This window comes from Akebia trifoliata, chromosome 3 (assembly GCF_017979445.1).
Source record: "Akebia trifoliata isolate Shusen 1 chromosome 3, ASM1797944v1, whole genome shotgun sequence".
Taxonomy (NCBI): Eukaryota; Viridiplantae; Streptophyta; class Magnoliopsida; order Ranunculales; family Lardizabalaceae; genus Akebia; species Akebia trifoliata.
This window is the reverse complement of record NC_141377.1, coordinates 20,186,911-20,208,464: the sequence shown is the minus strand read 5'-3', so window position 1 is coordinate 20,208,464 and position 21,554 is coordinate 20,186,911.

Genomic DNA, 21,554 nt, shown 5'->3' with positions numbered 1-21,554 from the left:
TGAAATTGAAAGAAAAATAAAAAATACAATGTTCACCTACAAGAAGCAAAACAGAAATGTTAGTAGAAATGATAGTAAACGGACTCAAAAATAGAATCTGACTTACCACAATCTTCCTGACTATGTCACATTTTATAGAAAATTTCGTTCTACACCAAATCAGTATACTATAATAGATAATCGGAGCAGAAAATTACAGTCAGTTTAAGTTCTGTTGTCTAGGGTGAAAAAGAAAATGGGAATGACTTTTTTTTTCAATGTTTTTTCTTCTTTCTTCTCTCTTAAAACCTCAAGAACACTTGAACTTATAGAAAGAAACCAAAAGAAAAAAATAAAATAAAATAAAATTGAAAGAAATGAATTTTAAATCAAAACTTTCCACTAATACTTTTACCTTTTCCCGACAACGGCATCAAAATTCTGATGGGACTATCGTTGTTCTTCTCATCGGAGTTAATAATAATCTTACTTTTACCTTACTTGTGGGGTTAGTAGAGGATCGAACCCAAGAGAAAAGAGGAGTAGAGTTAAGCTAAGAGGATAAAATTCAAATTAACTAAAAGGAATTAAAACTGTTTTTCTTTGTATTTTTGAACTTATAAGAAGATGTAAAATTGCTAGAAAATAAACTAAAGTAAATGAAATTAAAAGCAAGTAAACTTATGAAATTAAAGCACTATTGGAGGTGGATCTACCTAGAACATGTTGAAGAGCAATTCTTAGTTTCTAACCTTTTTATAACTCAATCGTAAGGGCTTGGTGTTAGCTCCTTAAATCGAAAAGTTTTACAAATGAAATTAAATAAGGGAACATAAACAAAGTAGAATTCTTTGAAAACTTCCTACTATCAATTATCTAGTTTAAGCATACTTTATCTTGATTTAATCTAAGCATAAAGTATCTATATTAAGAATAAAAGGTGCAAGAAACTTAAAGAGAACTCATAAGCATTTTAAATAAAAGAAAGGCATGAAATTAGAAACAACACAAGAACTTGCTCTAGGCTTTTCCACTCTCTAATGGAGGTGAACTTAGCCTAATGTCATTATAAGAGAGGGAAGATAAGAGATGAAAGAACTTTTCTTCATTTGATGGAGAAACTTACAACTTCTTCTTCTTCTTCTACTTCTTACAAAACTTTTAGCCAAAAGAAAATAACTAGAAGATAAAAATACAAAAAATAAGAGAAGAGGCTAAGAACCTTAGATTAAAGGAGTCTTGGATAAGAGAAATAAGATGGGACCCTTTCTCAAGAGATGGAGGCTTTATTTATAGAGAAAATTTTTTGTTGAAGAATCTAAAAGTAGCCTCCATTTTTCTTTGCACAAAAAGACAAAAGAAGAGAATATGAGTTAAGGATTAGGGCATTCCAAAGTGGGCCCAAATACTTTTTTCTTGAGATTTTGATTCCAAAATGTTGATTTCCTGCACAAGAAACACACGTAATTATATTTATCTAGTAAATAAATTTATTTATATATAATTAAGCCTAATTAACATCCAACATGGTGTTTTGAGGCTTATCATGATTATTACCTTAATATAGAAAAATAAGTACAAAAATCAAGATAAATATCTGAAAAATGTGCGTATAATTGAGTGTTTGGAGACACTCATCACAATCCATATCCATCAACGAACAGCTTCTTCACTCAACAAACTGGCTGAACGTCTTCCCTACTTTCACATTCCTCTCTCAACTCCCTCTCACACATCTTTACTCTCGACCTCTCCCCTACGCCTCTCTCTATTTTGGACAGTAATCCACATATGCAAATATTTTCTAACCATAATGAAAATTTGTGAAAATTTTCCAAATTAGAAAATTAGGAATGTGAAATTTCTAGAATGGTAACTTGTGAAGTTTGTAAACTAGAAATTGAAAATTTTCTAAATTATAAATTTATAAATACATGAAGAATTTAAAAATTAGAAACAAACTTCCTAAAATATAAAATTACAAGTAGAGGGTGAGCTCCCAAAATAGAAATTTGCAAATCATGAATTTTTCAAAGTAGAAAGTTTCAAAAGTACAAAATTTTCGGATTAGAAAATTACTAATTTCTATGAACACAAAATTTCTAAATAAAAAAAATGCAAAACTTCTAAATTGAGAAGTTACTAAAATGTGAAATTTCTAAATTAGAAGTTTATGAATATTTGTTTTCCCAAAATAGAAAATTATAAAATTTTCATATTAGAAAGTTTCAAATATGAATTTTCAAAAACAAAACTTTTGAGCACAAACTTTTCGAAATAGAAAATTTGAGTAAAAAACTCTAGCAGTTTGCAAATATAACTTTCCAAAAGAAGAATTTTATAAATATGGAGTTCCAAAAAAAAATTCCTTATGAATGTGAATACTTTCTTTTAAAGAGAGAATTTGCAAATATGACGAATTATCAAATTTGAAAATAACCATGTGCACAAAGTTCCCAAAAATCCCATATTAGCATGCTTCCCAAATCAAAAATAAAAAATAATGAGAAATTCCAAATATAAAAAAACAACTCCACATTTATCCAATTAATCCGATGGATATATATACAATGCTGAATTTTTCAAAAATGGTCATCATTCAAAATATGTATATTCCTTATCATATAAAAGAACATTAAAATCCTCCCAAAATTCTTAGCCACTAAATCAGCAATATTACTAACTTAGAGAATGATTAAAAAAACTTTGAACCTCCATCATCATGATTCACATAAGATTAACCTGAACACAATGATCATAAATTTTACAGAAAAAAATTATTCTATTAACCTTGTTAACATTATGACAAAAAAAATAATAATGAAAAAATGAACCTCCCTTATCCTCAATTGGTCCAAACATGATGATCATGGGATCATTGCAAAAAAGAAATTTAACATGGTAGGTAACCCAACCTGCTAGAAAAGTTTAAAAAAATACTATGAAATATCAATGAGCGCCGAGGATGACGTGAAAATAAAAGAAAAATAGGGACACGATGTTGTAGACAAGAAGAAACAAAACAAGTACTAAAAAAAACGAATAAAAAAAACACTAATTTACCTGTAGAATGAGGTAATGGCTCTTTTATTCCTTCAGAGATGAATCGAGAACTCATGAGTGTTGTAATAATAGAAGAAAAATAACGATGTTCGCGATTGCTGCGAATGTATGGCCACTATTGCGACTGCAACTGAAAGGGGTAGACTACTACTATGCATTAATCTAGAGAAAAGAAAATTAAAAAAAATTGCTGGCTGGGGGCTGTTGATTTGAAAGTTGGAGAAAAAGGAGTAAGGCAAAGGGGGCTGATGGTTTGGGAGTTGGAAAATAAGGAATAAGGCCGAGAAGGGGCTATTGGTTGGGTTGAAAGTTGGAAAAGAATGACGTAGGAGAGAGGACTGTAACGACTACTATTTTAAGACATTTTTGGAAAGGGAGAAAGGACTATAATGGCTGCCCCAAAATGTAGGAAAGAAGGGTTGAGATGAAAAAAATGTGAAAGATGAAAGAAAAGAGATTATTTTTTCTTCTTTCTCAAAAACGTGGTTGGGGGCAATTTTAGTAACATGCACCAAAAAAGAAAAGAAGGTTGTGAGAGATTCATTGGAGAAGAGGCCGTGGGAAAGAGAAGTTGCTACAGTGAGAGGAACGTGAGAGAGATGGAAAATATGATTGTTTGTAAATGTAACATGAGAAAATTAAAGAAAGGGAATACAAAAATGTGTGAATGTGGAAAGGGTATGATTGTGAATGAGGTCTGTGAAGGTAGAAAAGAACAAGAGAAAGGTTGAAACTGAGAGGAATATCTTCTGCAATTTTCTATATGTTGTTAGTTCTTTTTTCTTTTTCTTTTTTGTGAGAGAGAAGGCTAAGATAAAGGGAGAGAGGTGAGATGAGAATGTAGCAGATCTCTCCAATTTACCAATCGAACCCCTACTCACTATTTAGTGAAAAATGGGTCGAGATGATTTCAGTGGCAACTCTACTAGAGATTTTAGGGTCAAACTTGACCCAATCTAAAACTATCCCTAGGTTGACTTCTTACTCGAGTCAACCTAGTTGACTCAAAAATACTTTTAGATTATACTAGATTTTGTCCTTTCTTTCTTGGGTATGTGATCGGATGTGATTGATTGATTATTTTTATGATTGGTTATTTCTTATGATTGATTACTTATTGTGATTGGATTTGATGAATGTATGTGGCTTGTATGGTTGGCTATTCTCAAAAATGCTTCGGGCGCACTTTGTCCCTTTCCACACACTCACGAGCATGCATATTCATGTTTGCATCATGATATGTCCCTATAAACCCCGTAATCAGATCCAAACTAACCTGGTCATTTGGGATACGGGGGATGACCGTGAACAATACAACTTCAGTATAGTACCTTCGGGTATATCAAATTAAAGCATCACTACTGCTTGACTAGGTGAAATTGGGATAGCATATCGGTGTTTCAGGCTGAATTGACCTAAGTTTTATTCTAACCTAGCCTCAATTATATAGTGAGCTTAGAAACTTAAACTTAAGTGCGGACCCACTAGGCCACAACTCGAATCAACCATGAGTGCTCCCGGATTGCTTTATTTAATCTAATCAAAAGGTAAGTGAGTGGACTGGTCAAAACCGTTCAAATGATACCTGTAATACCAGTCCAACCTAATAAACTTAATTGAAAAAATACTGATCATTGTGAACCCCAATAAAATTAGTTTATTACTCTTTCACCCCGGATAGGTAGAGTTGGACTCACAAAAAAAAATAATTCATAGTTCTTTCACGTTGGGTAGGTAAAGTAGTTCATTATTCTTTCACGCCAGGCAGGTAGAGTAGGACCCCAAAAAAAATTAGTTCATTACTCTTTTAACATGGGTAGGAAGAGTAGGACTCCCAAAAAAATTAGTTCATTACTCTTTCATCCCGGGTAGGTAAAGTAGGATTCCCAAAAAAAATTAGTTTATTATTCTTTCACCCCGAGCAGGTAGAGTAGGACTACCAAAAAATTTAATTCATTACTCTTTTACCTTCGGTAGGTAGAGTAGGACTCCCAAAAAAAATTAGTTCATTACTCTTTCCCCTCGGGCATGCAGAGTAAGACTCTCATAAAAATTAGTTCATTACTCTTTCACCCCAGGCAAGTAGAGTAAGACTCCCAAAAAAATTAGTTCACTACTCTTTCACCTTGGATAGGTAGAGTAGGACTCCCAAAAAAAAAATATTAAATAACATCATTACTCTTTCACCCTAGCTAAGTAGAGCTGGACTCCCAAAAAAAATTAAGTTCATTACTCTTTTACCCAAGGCAGATAGAGTAGGACATTCAACTTTTGCTTTAATTTTACTCAAATTATGCTCAGTTTACTTTCTCTTAAGTTTCACTCAGGTTTTACCAACATTTTACTAAGTCATTTTACTCAATTTTCAGAGCTAAGTTCATTATCCTCCCATCAGGAGTGCATAGAATGGAGGAAAGCCTTTTAAAATCATAACTACACTATTGCACACAAGTGCACTCACATTGCATTTGCATCTGTTAAAAAGAATTTTTCAAAATTATAGGATTTGACAATTTTTAGTCCAATGAGAGCTTATCCTCAAGGATCTGGATGCCTTGACAAATTACTGAATCAGGTTATAAAATGAGCTGTCACTGGCTTTGGCATTCGGATGGCATACTATCTACCATAATAGATTGGCCATCTAGTTTGCTTCCACCCTCTGTCAAAGAGAGGCATCTTTAGACACCCCAGTTTTGCATCTGCCTAATTCGACAATTGATCACCTGATCATAGTGAATTCCTAATGATGAGTGCAAAGAACTCAAAGGCTTGTGAGTACTATCCCAATCTTTTCATTTCTAGTCTTCCATCTCATTGACTCGTTATAACTCGACATATAAATTTATGTACGCTTAGGTTTGCTACACCTTACACCCAATTTAGCAAGCATATACGTTTAGATTTACTACACAGTTTGATAACTTAGAGACCTTGCTACGCTAGGAAAATATGACATCGAGACCTAGAAATAACCACGTTAGGACTGAAAGAAACTGAAAGCGCCCTCGATCCGCGGGGTGCGCGGATCCGCTTTTGACCCTTGAGGTTTGGGAGTCGCCACCTAGTTATTACGGTCTAAGAACCAAATTGACCCTACAATGGATAAAAAGAACTACTCTACTATAGAAATCTGAATCCGGGGATCATGTTACGGGGTTGGAAGGTGTTGGGCACCAACCCCGCCCAGCAAATGCCGGTCTCTACTTATCCCAAATAGATCTACATTGCTAATGATAAAACCTAGATTAAAAAAATAATAAAAAACCTTACCTTCGATCTGCAAAAGCACTATTCCCTCAGATCTGAAAAACAGTTCCTTGTACCGTACTCCTTGCTTCGTTTTGTCTCCGGATCTGATTTCTGATCTCCGAGACAAGGTGTCTCCTTCTTGGATCTGAATGCTTTGAATTTGTGGTGAATTTTTGGGATGTTTTTGGGAGGTTTTTGGGTGTTTTTTAGGCTAAAATTGGAGTAGGGGTGTTAGGGAAGGAGTTGGGGCTTCAAAATTAGGGTTTTGGAGGGGTTGTGGAGGCTTCTTCACCTACTTTTTCTAGGGTTTTTTCTTTGATACGAAAATAGGGTGTGGAGGCTCCTATTTATAAAGTTTTTAGAAGCATTTAGGGTTTGATTAGGGTTTCTTTTAGGGTTTCAATTAGGGTTTTGACTTAGTCTTTAGGGTTTTAGGGTTTTGACTTTAGTCTTATGAGATTGACTTGATTAGTTTTAGATTAGGGTTTGGATTTAGGGTTTTGACCTTAGTCTTATGAGATTGACTTGATTAGTTTAGATTAGGGTTTTGATTTAGGGTTTTGACCTTAGTCTTATGAGATTGACTCGATTAGTTTAGATTAGGGTTTTGACTTTAGTCTTAATTGATTGACTTTTAATATCTTGACTTTAGTCTTGCTTAATGACTTTAATTTTGACTTCAGTCTCACTTGATTGACTTTAATACCTTGACTTCAGTCTTACTTGATTTACTTTTAATTTTTGGAGAACCCCCCTCTAAAATATCTTTAATTCTTTGGACCCCCAAATGGAGGGGTCCTTAAAGAAATATCCCACGAACCCTCAACAATTTTGCCTGAGAGTCCAATTAATCGATTTTTGAGGTTCAAAGTTTTGAATTAATTTCATTAATGTTTCACTTTAAATATTTAATGTTTTATTTATTAATTTCGAATTTTTTAATTAAGAAAATTGTGAAATTACCATTTTGCCCTCGGAGAGGATTTTTTACGTTTTAAGTCGTTTTTCAATGTTTCAGGATGTTTTGGAATCAGTTTTTCGTAAGGAATTCAATGGAATGTTGGTTTTTGTCTTTCATGAAGTTTTTTGTATGAAATGGTCGTGAACTTTATGAGGGGTATTTTCGTAATTTTGTCAAATTTTGTGAAAATTGGCGAAGTGGTTTACTTGGTTTCGATTTGTTGTTTTATGTGTTTGAACGGATTTTCCTAAGCGTATGTAAGCTCTAAGGTTGTTTTGATGTTAGGGGTATTTTGGTAATTTGGTCATTTTTAGTGATTTTTATCGTGAAGCTTCTTTTTGGTTTGCAAGATGATGATTTCTATGTTTCTGGGGTCGTATTTTCCTAGCATAGCGTGGTTTCTATGTTTTGTCAGTTCGAGATACCTCATCCGGATTTCTGAAACATATTTGGTAACAAAATAAAGCATTGGAATAGACATCCATCATTGGGAACCTTTGCGATCGGGTTGACGACTTGATTAATCAGGCGGATGCAAAAATGGGGTGTCTACAGAAACCTCACCCCAAAATCCATAAATATCTATAAAAATCAACAAAATAACAAAAATACCCCTCATAAACTTTAGACCTGTAAAAATCCCAAAAATATCTCTATTGTATTTAGAATATGATTTCGAGTCTAATGGAACCCAAATCGATGATAACAGAGAAATTTATGAAAAATCATAAAAATGACTAAAACGCCCTTCAATGTCCAACTTTTACCTAGAGACATTGATTCTTAGGAAAACATAATATAAAAAAAGAATTAAATAAAGTGAAAAAATGCTCGACTAATGAAAATCAAATTAAAATAAAAAATTACTTGACAAAGTAAAAAATCAAAATCCAATTAAAAGTTAAATTAAAATGAATCGACTGATCAAAATTTAAGGAAGAATTCCATCAAAATCAAATTAAAAAATTAATTGACCAATTAAAATCAAATTAAAATTTCAAATCAAAATTTATCAATCAATAAAACAAAAATTAAAAATTCAATCGACTAATCAAGCTAAAATTAAATCAACCAACCAAAGATTAATTCAATCAACTAATCTAATCAAATTCAAAATATAATACAAATGATCAAAATTGAAACTAAAATTTAGTTGACCAATAAAATTTTCAAATTAAAAATCAACTAACTCACAAAATTGAAAATTAAAATCGAAATGATCATTTAAAATTTAAAAAAAAAAATGAATATAAAAAATTGACCAATCATAACTCATCGACGGAAGATTATCATGGTACGAGTAACATGGGATCCCCACCCCCAATTCTCATAAAAAGAAACATGTAAAAAATGAGTGAAAAAAGGAAAGAAAAAAAAACAAAAAGAGAAAATTAGAAAGACAAAAATAGAAACATAGTTTCTATAAAACAGGGCTGAATGTATCTAATTAGAGGGGGCTCTTCTTCACTTCTCTCTCTTGGATGATTCCCTCTCTCTCTCTCTCTCTATCTCTCTCTCCAACGAACTGGTTGGACTCTCTCTCCTTACGTCTTTCTTTTGATTGCTACACATTCTTAAGGATTGCTATTTCGACTTTCTATTTCTCTCTTTCTACCTACGATGGGAACACTCACGTTCTCCTTCTCTCCAACAAAACTCCATCTCCCCATGTCTTTCTCTTTCTCTATAGAGGCTACTCTCTAATGATCTACAAGCTGAGAAGTCTCTCTTTTTCTCTTATTCTTCATGTCCCCTCCCTATCTTGCTCTCCAAACGTTCTCTCTTCCTCTTTCTCGGCTGGCTAGCTCGTGTGAACAAACCTTGCAAAACAAAAACGATAAGATAAAAGAATAAGAAAAAAATAGGGACAAAACTAGAAGGCCTATTTTTTTCCTCTCTTTGATTAATCTTGCAAAAGAAGAGGACGTGAGGAAGGATTAAACCATAGGACCTCTCTTCTCTTCTTTTCAACGCCCAAAACAGTCCCAAAAACCTTATCTCCTCTTCGTTTTTCTGCTATTAAAACCAATCACATGCTGCTATTTTTTTATGCCATTGAAACCAGCACATAGACTCACCATTTTAGCCATCCATTAACTTTCCATTACCTCCCCTGCTCTTCATTTTACGACAACCCAACATCATTAATCTCTTTTTCTCCTTTAGAAATGCCATAGTATGACCTCCAGTCATCTTGTTTTTCTCCTCTTTTGAACGCCCCAATAGAACCGTGCAATCGTTATCATCCCTTTTTCTTCTTTAGAAACATCATTCATAGCAGCCAACTTCAATCCATACCTCCTTTTAATACAGTACTCCAAGTTATTTTGTATCAAGCTTGAAGAAATAGCACCTAACCACTTCTTCGTTGTAAAGGTAAGTTAGTTATTTAATTTATTTTTTGTGTTTTGTCTTTTATCATCTCTAGTTTTCATTTCTTCAATGGTCATTTTATTTAGAATTACCACGTAGTTTGGTTGAGGATTTTTTTTATTTCTCTTATTTTTTCTATTTCTTTTGTTTTTCAAAAATCTCTTTTTGTATCTCATTTTAGTAGGATTAGAGAGTTCATGCTTTATTTTTCACATCTATGATTATTGTGATCAAGCTATGCGTATCAAGATTGTTTATTTTAAAATTTCTAGTGATCATCATAGTTCAAATTTTTCTTTCATATTCATATTTTTGCTGGTTTGTGAACCATCCCATATACGCGATCATTTTTTTCTGATTTGGTGGCTTTATATGATCTCAATTTTTTCGATTTAAGAATTCCATATACATGTTCATATTTTCTTGATTTAGTAATTTTATATGGTGTTGATTTTGCTAATTTTGAGATCTATGCATGTTCATATTTCCCTGATTTTGTGGTTTTACATGGTGCCAATTTTTGCCAGCTCTAAGATCTATGCATGTGTATTCATATTTTTTAGATTTCATAATTTCACATGGTACTGATTTTTGCCGATTATGAGATCTATATATGTTCATATTTTCTTGATTTGATAATTTTACATGGTATTTATTTTTATCAATCATGAGATCCATGTATGTTCATATCTTGTCAATGTGGTAATTAAGTGCAATATTGAATTTTTGCAAATTCGTTGAGTTGCCATGTGTTTGTAATTTTTCAATTTGGAAGATTCAACTAATTCCTATTTTGTTAATTTCCAATTTGGTAATTTATCATGTATTTGTAATTTTCTAATTTGGGAACTTACATTCATAAACATTCTATTTTGGAAAATTCATATTTTGCAAATTTCTAATTTGGGATTCATCACTGGCTTGTAATTTTCTATTATAGAAAAATTTATTCTTATAAATGTCTAATTTGGGAATTAATCAGATATTCTTAAATTACTAATGTAAGAAATTTCAAATTTCAACTTTAGAAATTTCATAAGTTGTAAATTTAGCAGTTTCAAATTTGTGAGTTTCTGAAAGTGCCCTCGATCCGCGAGGTGCGCGGATCCGCTCTTGACCCTTGAGGTTTGGGAGTCACCACCTATTTATTATGGTCTAGGAATCGAATATAGACTCGAAATAGATAATAAAACTAATCTACTAAAGAAAAATTGAATCCGGGGATCATATTACGGGGTTGAAATGTGTTAGGCACCAACCCCGACCGGCCAATACCGGTCTCTACTTATCCCAAATAAGACTACATTGCTAACAAAAAAAAACCTAGACAGAAAAAATAATAAAAGAAATTTTACCTTCGAACGCAACGATTCTATTCCCTTAGATCTGATAAAATCGCTCCTTGTACCGTACTCCTTGTTTCGTTCTATCTCTGGATCTGATTTCTGATCTCCGAGATAAGGTATCTCCTTCTTAGATCTAGATTCTTTGAATTTGTTTATGGATTTTGAGGTATTTTTCAAGGGCTTCTAGGTGTTTTTCAAGCTAAAATCGAAGTATGGGTGTTAGGTAAGGAGTTGGGACTTCAAAATTAGGGTTTATGGGAGGCTAAGGAAGTTTTTTGACCTACTTCTCTTAGGATTTTTTATTTGATACGAAAATAGGGTGTAAGGACCCCTATTTATAGATTTTTTTAAGGGTTTGTTTAGATAGAATTAGTGTTTAATTATAATTCTTTTAGTTAGAGTTATATTTTAATTAGAATTGTTTTAGGTAGAGTTATATTTTAATTAGAATTATTTTAGGTAGAGTTATATTTTAGATAGAATTCTATTAAATAGAGTTATTATTTAATTAGAACTCTATTAGGGTTTTGACTTTTGGTCTTATTTAATTGACTTTAGTTTTACTTGATTGACTTTAATTTTGACTTTAGTCTTGCTTGATTGACTTTAATATCTTGACTTTAGTCTTACTTGATTGACTTTAATTTTTTGGAGAACCCCCCTCTATTATGTCTTTAATTCTTTGGACCCCCAAATGGAGGGGTCCTTGAATAAATATCTTGGCAACCGTCAACAATTTTTCCTGAGAGCCTAATTGATCGACGTTTTTGGTTCAAATTTTTAAATTAATTTTATTAATATTTCACTTTAATTATTTAATATTTTATTTATTAATTTCAAAAATTTTAATTATTAAAAATGTAAAATTACCGTTTTACCCTCGGAGAGGACTTTTTGTATTTCAAGTCGATTTTTGATGTTCTAAGATGTTTTAGAATTGATTTTTTTATAAGGAATTCAATGAAAATATTGGTTTGTGTCATTTATGAAATTTTTTGTGTGGAATGGTCATGAACTTTATGAGGGGTATTTTCGTAATTTTGTCAAATTTAATGAAAATTGGCAAAATGATTTATTTGGTTTCAATTTGTTGTTTTATGTGTTTGAATGGATTTTTCTAAGCGTAACGCAGGCTCTAGGGATGTTTTAAGGTTAAGGGTATTTTGGTAATTTGGTCATTTTTTGTGATTTTTATCATGAAGCTTCTCTTTGTCTGTAAAATGATGATTTCTAAGCTTTTGGGGTTGTATTTTCCTAACGTAGCGTGATTTCTACAGTTTTTTCAATTCGAGATACTTCATCCAGATTTCTGATACATATCTGGTAACAAAATAAAGCATTGGAATAAACATCCATCATTGGGAACCGTTGCAATCGGGTTGACGAGTTGATTAATCTAGCGAGTGCCAAAATGGGGTGTCTACAGATGCCCCTCTTTGACAGAGGGTTGAAGCAAACTAGATAACAAATCTAATTTGGTAGATTGTGCAATATCCGAATGCCAAAACTAGTGACAGTTCATTTTGCAGCCTGATTTAGCAATTCGTCGGGGTGTTCGAATCCTTGAGGGTAAAACTCTCCCCGAATTAAAAAAATGCTAGGTCCATGAGCGCGAGCTCTAGTTGACAGTGTCAGATCCTTGAATTTTAGAAAATTCTCCTTGACTAATGTAACAACTGTGCAAGTGTGTGACTTAAAATCTGAGATAAATTTCAAAGAGTTTAAGTTGGAACTGAGTAAAATCTAAGCATAGAATGAACATAAATTGAGCATAATTTGAGCATAAACTGAGCATGAACTTAGCATAAACTGAGTATAATTTGAGCATAAATTGAGCATAATTTCGAGAAAACCCTCGGAGGTAACTGAGAAAAATCCAAGATAACCCTTGGTGGCAACTGAGCAAAATCCAAGTTAACCCTTGGCGGCATCTGAGCAAAATCCAAGATTACCCTTGGCGGCAACTGAGCAAAATCCAAGACAATCCTTGACGGTAACTGAGCAAAATCCAAGTTAACCCTTGGCAGCAACTGAGCAAAATCCAAGATAACCCTTGGCGGCATCTGAGCAAAATCCAAGTTAACCCTTGGTGGCAACTGAGCAAAATCCAAGATAACCCTTGGCAGCAACTGAGCAAAATTGGCAGAGGAATGAATGAATTTGGAGAAGACTGATTAAAATAAATCGGAGAGCGAATAAATCTGGAAGAGAATGATTGAATCTAAGAATGAATGGATCTGGAAAAGAATCTGGGAACGAAAGAATACTATATCTCCTACTCTAGGTAAATGAATTATTAATTAATCTCTGGGCACAGTCAAATGTGAGATTCGAAGTGTTTTTGTTTGAACCTCAAGGTTTTATCCAAAAGTTTTATGAATTTAAAACCTGAGTCTTTATTTCTTTTGAACCTCAAGGGCTTTTCGAAAAACTGTTATCAAGAGGATAACCTTAAGTTTGGAGTTTCCATTATCTTTTAGGATTAACAGTGCTCAAAAATAAAATGCCCCTAGTTTGACAATAAACATGGCACTGAAGATAATTGAACACACCATGCAAAAATTAAAAAAAATCTCCCTGGTATAAGGGGAAAATTACATATTTAGAAGAAAAAGAAAATGCCCCTTGTATGAAGGTTTGAAATATTTGATTACCACAAGCACAATAAAAATCCAACCTTTAATTTTTATTAATTTTATAGAAGATTTTGAGTCAAGCTCAAGAAAATAAAATATTTCCTTTTGAAACTCATCATAGAATTGACCCTTCTCTCCCTTGGTTCACTTGGGGAAGTAAAAAATTTCAGATCTATCGTAAGCAAGATACTTATGACTTCTGAGTTTGTGCCTGGTTTAAGTTAAGTATTGAACTTGATTATTCGGACTTCTAATATTTCAGCTTGGACTGCTCTTAGTTTTTCTTCTGTTTTGCTTTGTTGCTCTAACTTTTGCCTAGATTGCCTTTTCAGGTTTTCAATCTAGCGAGCTTGCTTTAACTTTTTCCTAGATCACCTTTTCAGGTTCTCAATCTAGCGAGCTTTCTTTTTTCTTTGCTCTGATTGTTACCAAAGTTGTCCTTTCGGATTTTCAACCTTGCGAGCTTACCTTAATTTTTGCCTAAGTCGCCCTTTTCGGGTTTTCAACTTAGCAGGCTTTTTTTTTTTGTCTTTTCTTTATGAACTTCTGGAGTTACTGTTTGATCATGCTTTACTACCTTCCTTGACTTATTGACACAGTACTTAGGAGGATTTTCATAGGTAGGCTTAGGACTGGACATAAAAAGAAAGGGAATTTTGAGGCTCAAAAACCCAAATGCCCCTTGTGTGGCATTTTTTTTATTTGCTTTGAATTTTCTTTCCCATTTTAAAAATATTTCTTTTTTTTCTGTTGATTTTTTTCTGGATTTTTTTGGTGGGGAAATAGATTTTTTTTATTTTGATGTGGTCGGGCCTGAAGTAACTTCTTAGGTTGCCTACGTACCCCAGGTTGGGTGATTGGGCTAAGAAAGAAAAAGTCATTTCTTTTTTATTTTTTGAAAAAGACTACAAAGGGCTGAGAAAGAAGATATTGAACTAGGTAGCAGGAAAATTAATTCGGCCGAAGATGGCTTCCTTAAATGTAGTACCCCTTGATCTGGTCAAGGTTGGTTGGTTCTGGTAATATTTCTTTGATGATGAACGGACCTCCTCAATTTGGTTTGAACTTCCCTTTAAGGTTAAAGATGGGTGCCTGATTCTCTTTGAGTACTAAATCCCCGACTTGTAAGTGGCGGGCCTTGATCTTTTTGTCAAATGCACGGGCGACTCTTTTTTGATAAGCTTGCATGTGATACAAAGCTCTTAGTCATTTTTCTTCGATCAAATCTAATTCTTCATACCGTTGACAAATCCAATCTGCTTCTGACAATTGACTTTCCAACAGGACCCTACGAAACAGAATTTCCATTTCAACTAGCAAGACTGCTTCCATGCCATACACTAAGGAGTAGGGAATAGTTCCAGTAGAGGATCGAATTAAAGTTCGATATGCCCATAGTGCAAATGACAGTTTTTCTGACCAATCTAGATGTGATTGACACATTTTCTTGATGATAGTCTCGAGATTCTTATTTGCTGCTTCAACTGATCCATTAGTCTGAGGGCGGTAAGGAGATGATTTGTGGTGTGAGATTTTGAACTTTGAACACAATGTAATAACCTCAGCTTTGAAGTGCGACCCGTTATCAGAAATCAACTCCGAAGGTACCCCGTATCGACCGATGATGTTTGTTTGGATAAACTTTACAACTCGAGATGCAGTGAGGATAGCATAAGAGGTAGCTTTGACCCACTTAGTAAAATAATCGATAGCAACTAGAATGTATTCATGCCCGTTTGATGCCTTAGGTGATATTTTACTAATAATATCAATTTCCCAAACTGAGAATGGCCACGGTGAAGTTAGACCAACTAATTGGGATGGTGTTACATGTATAAGGTTTGCATGTATTTGGCATTTATTACAGGTCTTGACAAGGTGGTGACAATCTGTTTCCATCGTGGGCCAGTAGTACCCTTGTCTCATAATTTTCTTACCTAACATTTTCCCACTCATGTGAGGACCACATTCTCCTGAATGTAATTCAACCATTATCTATTCAACTTGATCTTCATCCACACATGACAAATGAATCCCATCATAAGACCTTTTGTATAAACTTTCTGCGCACAAGATGAATTGAGATGCCAATCTTAGTAGGGTTTGTCATTCCTTCCTCGATTCTTCTTCCCAGAATTCTTGTCTTTCCAACATTTTTTTTATATCTTTGTACCTTGGCTTTCCAACAGGTAGTCGAGTAGCAATGTTGATCTAATGGAAATATGCAGGTTTGTCTTTGACTTTGACAGTGATCGACCTCAATTCCATGCCAGGGGGTAAATGGATCATTGAAGATAGAGTGGCTAAAAAGTCAGGAAATCTGTTATCTTCCTTTGACAAGTGTTGAAACAGTATAGCTTTAAACTTACTCACTAAGTTTAATAGATACTCATGATAAGGCTTCAAATTTTCATCTCTAGTCTTCCATTCTTCCAATGACTGATGTATGACCAAGGCTGAATCCCCAAAAATTTCAATTTCGGTAATGCCCAGATTCAAAGCAGCTTCGAGCCCAGCGATACAAGCTTCATATTCTGCTGTGTTATTGGTGTTAGAAAAGGCTAACTTAATAGCGATCGAAATGTGGCATCCTTCTAGAGAAAACAGGACTGCCCCTATTCCATACCCATTCTGATTGGTGGCTCCATCAAAGTACAGCTGCCATATTTGGTTCTGCGGTTTTTCTTCAATATGCAAGATGTTCTCATCTGGGAATTGATTAACAGGCTTTATTCCTTCTACTATAGGGTGATCTGCCAAGTATTCTGCCACAGCTCTCCCCTTGATAGATTTATGTGTAACATGCGTGATGTCAAACTCTGATAACAACAATAACCATCGTGCGGTTCTCCCTGTCAACATCGATTTCTCGAAGAGATACTTGAGAGGATCCATCTGAGATAACAGGATAATTGAATGAGATAGCATATAGTGCCGGAGTCTCTGAGTAGCCCATACTAGTGCTAAAGAAGTTTTTTTGAGGGGAATACTTTCGTTCATACTCTAACATCTTTTTGCTAATGTAGTATATAGCCCTTTCTTTGCGAATATCTTTGTCATACTGTGCAAGCATGCATCCCATAGCTTCTTCTGTGACTGACAGATAAAGAAGAAGTGGTTCACCCGGTGTAGGTGGAACCAAAATAGGTGAGTTCGAGAGATACTCCTTGACTTGGTCGAAAGCCTTTTGACATTGCTCATTCCAAACTGTTGGTTCATTCTTCTTGAGAAACTTGAAAATAGGTTCGCAGACGTTGGTGAGTTGAGCGATGAATCTGCTGACATATTGGATTCTGCCTAAAAAACCTCGAATTTGCTTTTCAGTCTCAGGCGGTGGCATCTCTTAGATAGCTTTAATCTTCATAGGGTCTACTTCGATCCCTCTTTGACTGACCACGAATCCCAACAATTTTCCAGAAGTTACTCCAAATATGCATTTTTGCGGGTTGAGGCAGAGTTGGTACTTTTGAATTCTTGTGAGAAATTTTTCTAACACAACAATGTGCCCCAGTCGTTCTTTGGATTTGACTATCATATCGTCTACATAGTAAAGTCGTGGCCGCTCTTTGATAGGTGGCTCCAACGTTTTTCAAACCAAAAGGTATGACCTTGTAGCAAAAGGTTCCCTACTATGTGATGAACGACATTTTTTACTTATCCCGAGGATCCATTTTTATTTGATTGTACCCCGAAAAACCATCCATAAAAGACAGCAAAGCGTGACCTGCCGTACTATCTACCAGAACATTTATATGCGGTAAAGGAAAACTATATTTTGGGTTTGCTTTGTTTAGGTCTCTAAAATCCACACACATTATGAATTTTCCATCCTTTTTCGGCATTGAGAAGACATTAGCAATCCACTCAGTGTAATCTACTACTTCCAAGAATCCGGCGTTAATCTGCTTCGTAACTTCTTCTTTAATCTTCAGAGTCCATTCTGGTTTTATACGTCGACGTTTCTATTTGATTGGTCGAGCATCAGGATATAACGGAATCCGATATTGAACAATGTCTGTGCTTACTCCCGGCATATCCTCGTAAAACCACGCAAACACGTCTTTGAACTTTCTGGGCAAGTCTACTATCCCTTTGCGTTCATTGGGAGATAAAGTGACTCCAATCCAAATCTCTTGAGGACTTTCTTTTATTTCGAGGTTGATAACCTCTACTTCCTCTATTAGAGGTTGAGCTCGACATTCATCTTCTTGTTCAAGTAACTTGATAATTTCAAGGGGAGGTTCTTCGTCAAAAGACTCTCCCTCCGAAGCCAGATTATTAGTTAAATTATTATTGCACTTGGGGTAATCAAAAATTTCTTTCATTTCATTCAAAAGAGATGGGGTAATAGGACTCATTGCAGACTTGACAGACTCACTTGACTTAGAAGGAAAAATAAACTCAACAAAAACAACTAACTTACTTGACTTAACAAAACTAAATGACTCATCCGGCATGTCAGACTGAACAGGACTAATGAGACTAATAGACCCAGCCTTGACATGCAACACAGGACTAATTACATGATAGTTAGAGAGACACCCCATAGCGGGTTTGATTACAGATTGAGGATTTGGGATCCCCTTCTCAATGGACAACACCAGGACACTATGATCTTCAATGAATAACTAGTCAATGTTAAGGGAGTCCAGATTGAGCTGCTAGTCTTCAACTTTCTTCTCTTCAGCTTCTGTGCTTACTTCCTTTTCAGGCCATTCCATACCAAAGAAGATTTTAAACCCCAGCAGACGAGTACCTGTGATGTTATCAATGAACGGCTCTGGGAACCCACAATAACGGAAGTCTTCTCCTTCTTTCACAAAATAGCCATTAAGGGTCTTACAATAGGACTTCATTTTAATGAGATCCGTGCTGCGCCTTTACCTTTTTGCAATTGTCTTGTCCCGCTTTGTCTTCCAGTATTGGGCCCAATCTTCCTTAGTAGGCTTATATCCTAGCCCAAATGTGCCAATGACTTCTTTAATCATCGGTGCCTCTTTAATACCTTGTTACTTCCGACCTAGGCCCATACTAGGGAAAAATCTCAGTTTTTTGAACATATTGGCCATATAGCAGTTAGAGGTATTCTCAATAGGAAAATATTCTTTCACTGAGTGATCCCATTGAACTGAGCAGATCTTCTCGAATTCGAACCCGCTAAGTTATATCCCCTATTGTTCTGATTGTATTTCAAGCAGTGGCTCATTCTTGGCCTCAGTACTGTTTATGATTCCTTCAATTTCAGCATCTCCATGAAGAGTAATCACTAGCCCATCCTTGATAAACTTGACCTTCTAGTGTAGCGTGGAAGGGATGACTTTGATCTGGTGTAGCCATGGTCTCCCTAACAGTAAATTGAAAGAAGATTGGATATCGATGACTTGAAATTCCACAGGAAATTCAGCTATGCCTGTGGACAATCGAAGGTACAAAATTCCCAGTACATCCCTCTTGGTGTTGTCATAAGCCCTAACACCTTGATTAGTGGGCTTGAGGTCTTCAACCTTAAACTCGAGACAAGTAGCAGACTTCAAAGGGTAAATATTCAGTGTACTCCCGTTATCAATCAAAATCAGAAGTACCCTCATCCCGTTACAGTCAACTGTGATGTGCAACAGCTTACTGTGGCTTGCCCCTTCTTTTGGGAGATCTGAATCCGAGAAGGATATGATATTCTCCACGTAAGTTGTCCCTACTATACTGGCCAGTTGATCTGGAGAAGTATCAAGGGAGACTTGGGCTGTGTTTAGTGCTTTGAGAACGGCCTCCCTATGAGTCATGGAAGCCATGAGTAAACCCCATACTGAGATATTGGACCTTGATTTCTTCAACTGCTTGATCACAGAGTTATTTTCTTCGATATTTTCTTTGATGGGATCTTCTCCTTCTTTTCTTACCAGGGCTGCACGATTATCAACACAGAGTTCTTGTGACTTAAAAATTATTCCCCCTCGAGTCATATGTCTAACTTCATCACAGGAGAGGGAGAAAGGTTCATCTTCTTCAGTCAACAAGTATGGATCTTCATCTGTCAAAGATACAGGGCTTTTCAGGTTCATTTGAGCCAATAGGTAACTAGTGAATACGGGACTACTGTAGCAAGGCGGAGATAAACAATATGTATCATCCGAGTTTAGATCAAATGGTTCATAGTCCGTAGTGAAAACCTCATCAGTGAAAGCTATCCCGGTAAGGGGGTAACTAGGCGGTTTGACTTGGATTGGATGGATAAGAGAGATGTGATCGAATGGCAATGGGGTGTGAGAAACTATGTTCAGGATTGGTGGAGGTTGATAGGTAGGTAGTAGATTAGTGGTGACATTTGGTGGGCTAGGGATTGTGATCTTTTTGTTATCAATAAGGTTTTGAATGGCATGGCGCAGGGTGATACATCAATCCGTGTGATGGCCAGGATTTTGATAAAATTCGCAGAATAAGTTAGGATTGTGTCTGGTTGGCAAGGGATTTGGTAAAAGTCGGGGTTGAATCAGGGTAAGCAACCCTTTTTTCAACAATTTTTGTAAAGCCACGGTAAGGGTTTTCCCTAAATTGGTAAATTGACGTGGAGTTCGAGGTTGACTTGGGTAAACCTGGTTAGTAGTCCGGGCTGGGGGTTGAGCTGGGGTAGCTGACGTGTTGGCTATGTAGACATGGTTGGTACTAGGTTTGGGAACATAGGGTTTCTTAGGCTTGTTATTTAAGGGGTTAGAAAGAACCTCAGAGGCAAATGCATCCTCGAGTTGGCTTCCGGCTTGTAACAAGGACTCAAAAGTAGGGAGATATTGGGCCACTAGGTGCTGAGCATATCTTTGTGAGAAGTTCTTTAAGATAATTGCTACTTGTTCTTTCTCCGAAGGTCTATCCCACATTTGGGTAGCCTTGGCCCTCCAGCGACCAATGAAATCAGTGAATGTCTCCCCATTTTTTTGTTTAGTTGCTTCCAAATCCCTTATTGAAGTCTCAATCTCGGTATTATACTTATACTGATGCTAGAAGGCTTTTGACATGCTCTCCCAAATACCCACAGTAACTAGATCTTAAGACATTAGCCAACGTAGTACTGATCTTGATAAAGTTCTCTAAAACAACATCATCTGTTCGTCGCTGAGCCCCATAGTGTGCATGTTGGTAACATACACCTTAAGATGTGTTTTCGCATACCCTATACCACTGAACTTGTCCATTTCAGGCATCACAAACTTCTCTGGCAAATGGATCTAGGGATGCGATTTAGAGCTTCAATGCCTACTGCAATTTCATCAATACCCTTTATACTCTTCATAGTTGACTTTAATTGAGACATTCTGTTGGCTAACACCGGATTTTCATCAACATACTCTTCGTCTCCGTCGAGTTTAAAGACTTCACGTGGACGTTTCTCTTCTACCTTTTTTCCTTTTGGGTCATCTAGGGGATTACCCGTTGATTCCGAAGTCTGTTCTAACACTTCCACTTTACTTTTTATACTATTGATATCATTGGCAAAAGTTGCCAAGATCTTACGGATCTCTGTGAGCTCAGATTCTGAAGTCATCTCTACTTGTTGACTTGGTACTGTAGCTTGTTCTAACTGACTGGACTTACGACTCCAACTAGGAGGTGGACGCTTGAGTTTAGGCTCAATGATAATCCTATATGACCCCATGAAAGGTAGATTTAGTCAATTTCAGTATTACCCCCTGGATAACATTTTAAGGAATCATTTTATTGAGGTTTGTGCACCAATCCATTAATTAATCCATTCACACAATGAACATTCAAAAAGGAAATAAATATTTATTCAAAAGAAAAATAGCTTTATTGAAAATGATTGCCAAAGAAATGTTCTTATTAAAATGTCTTTCCACAAATTTGACTTGAACTATTTTTTACATGGACGCTTGGCTTTGTCTTGATGGTCATCAAGATTGCTATCAGGCTTAATCTTCTTAGCTCTAACAACTG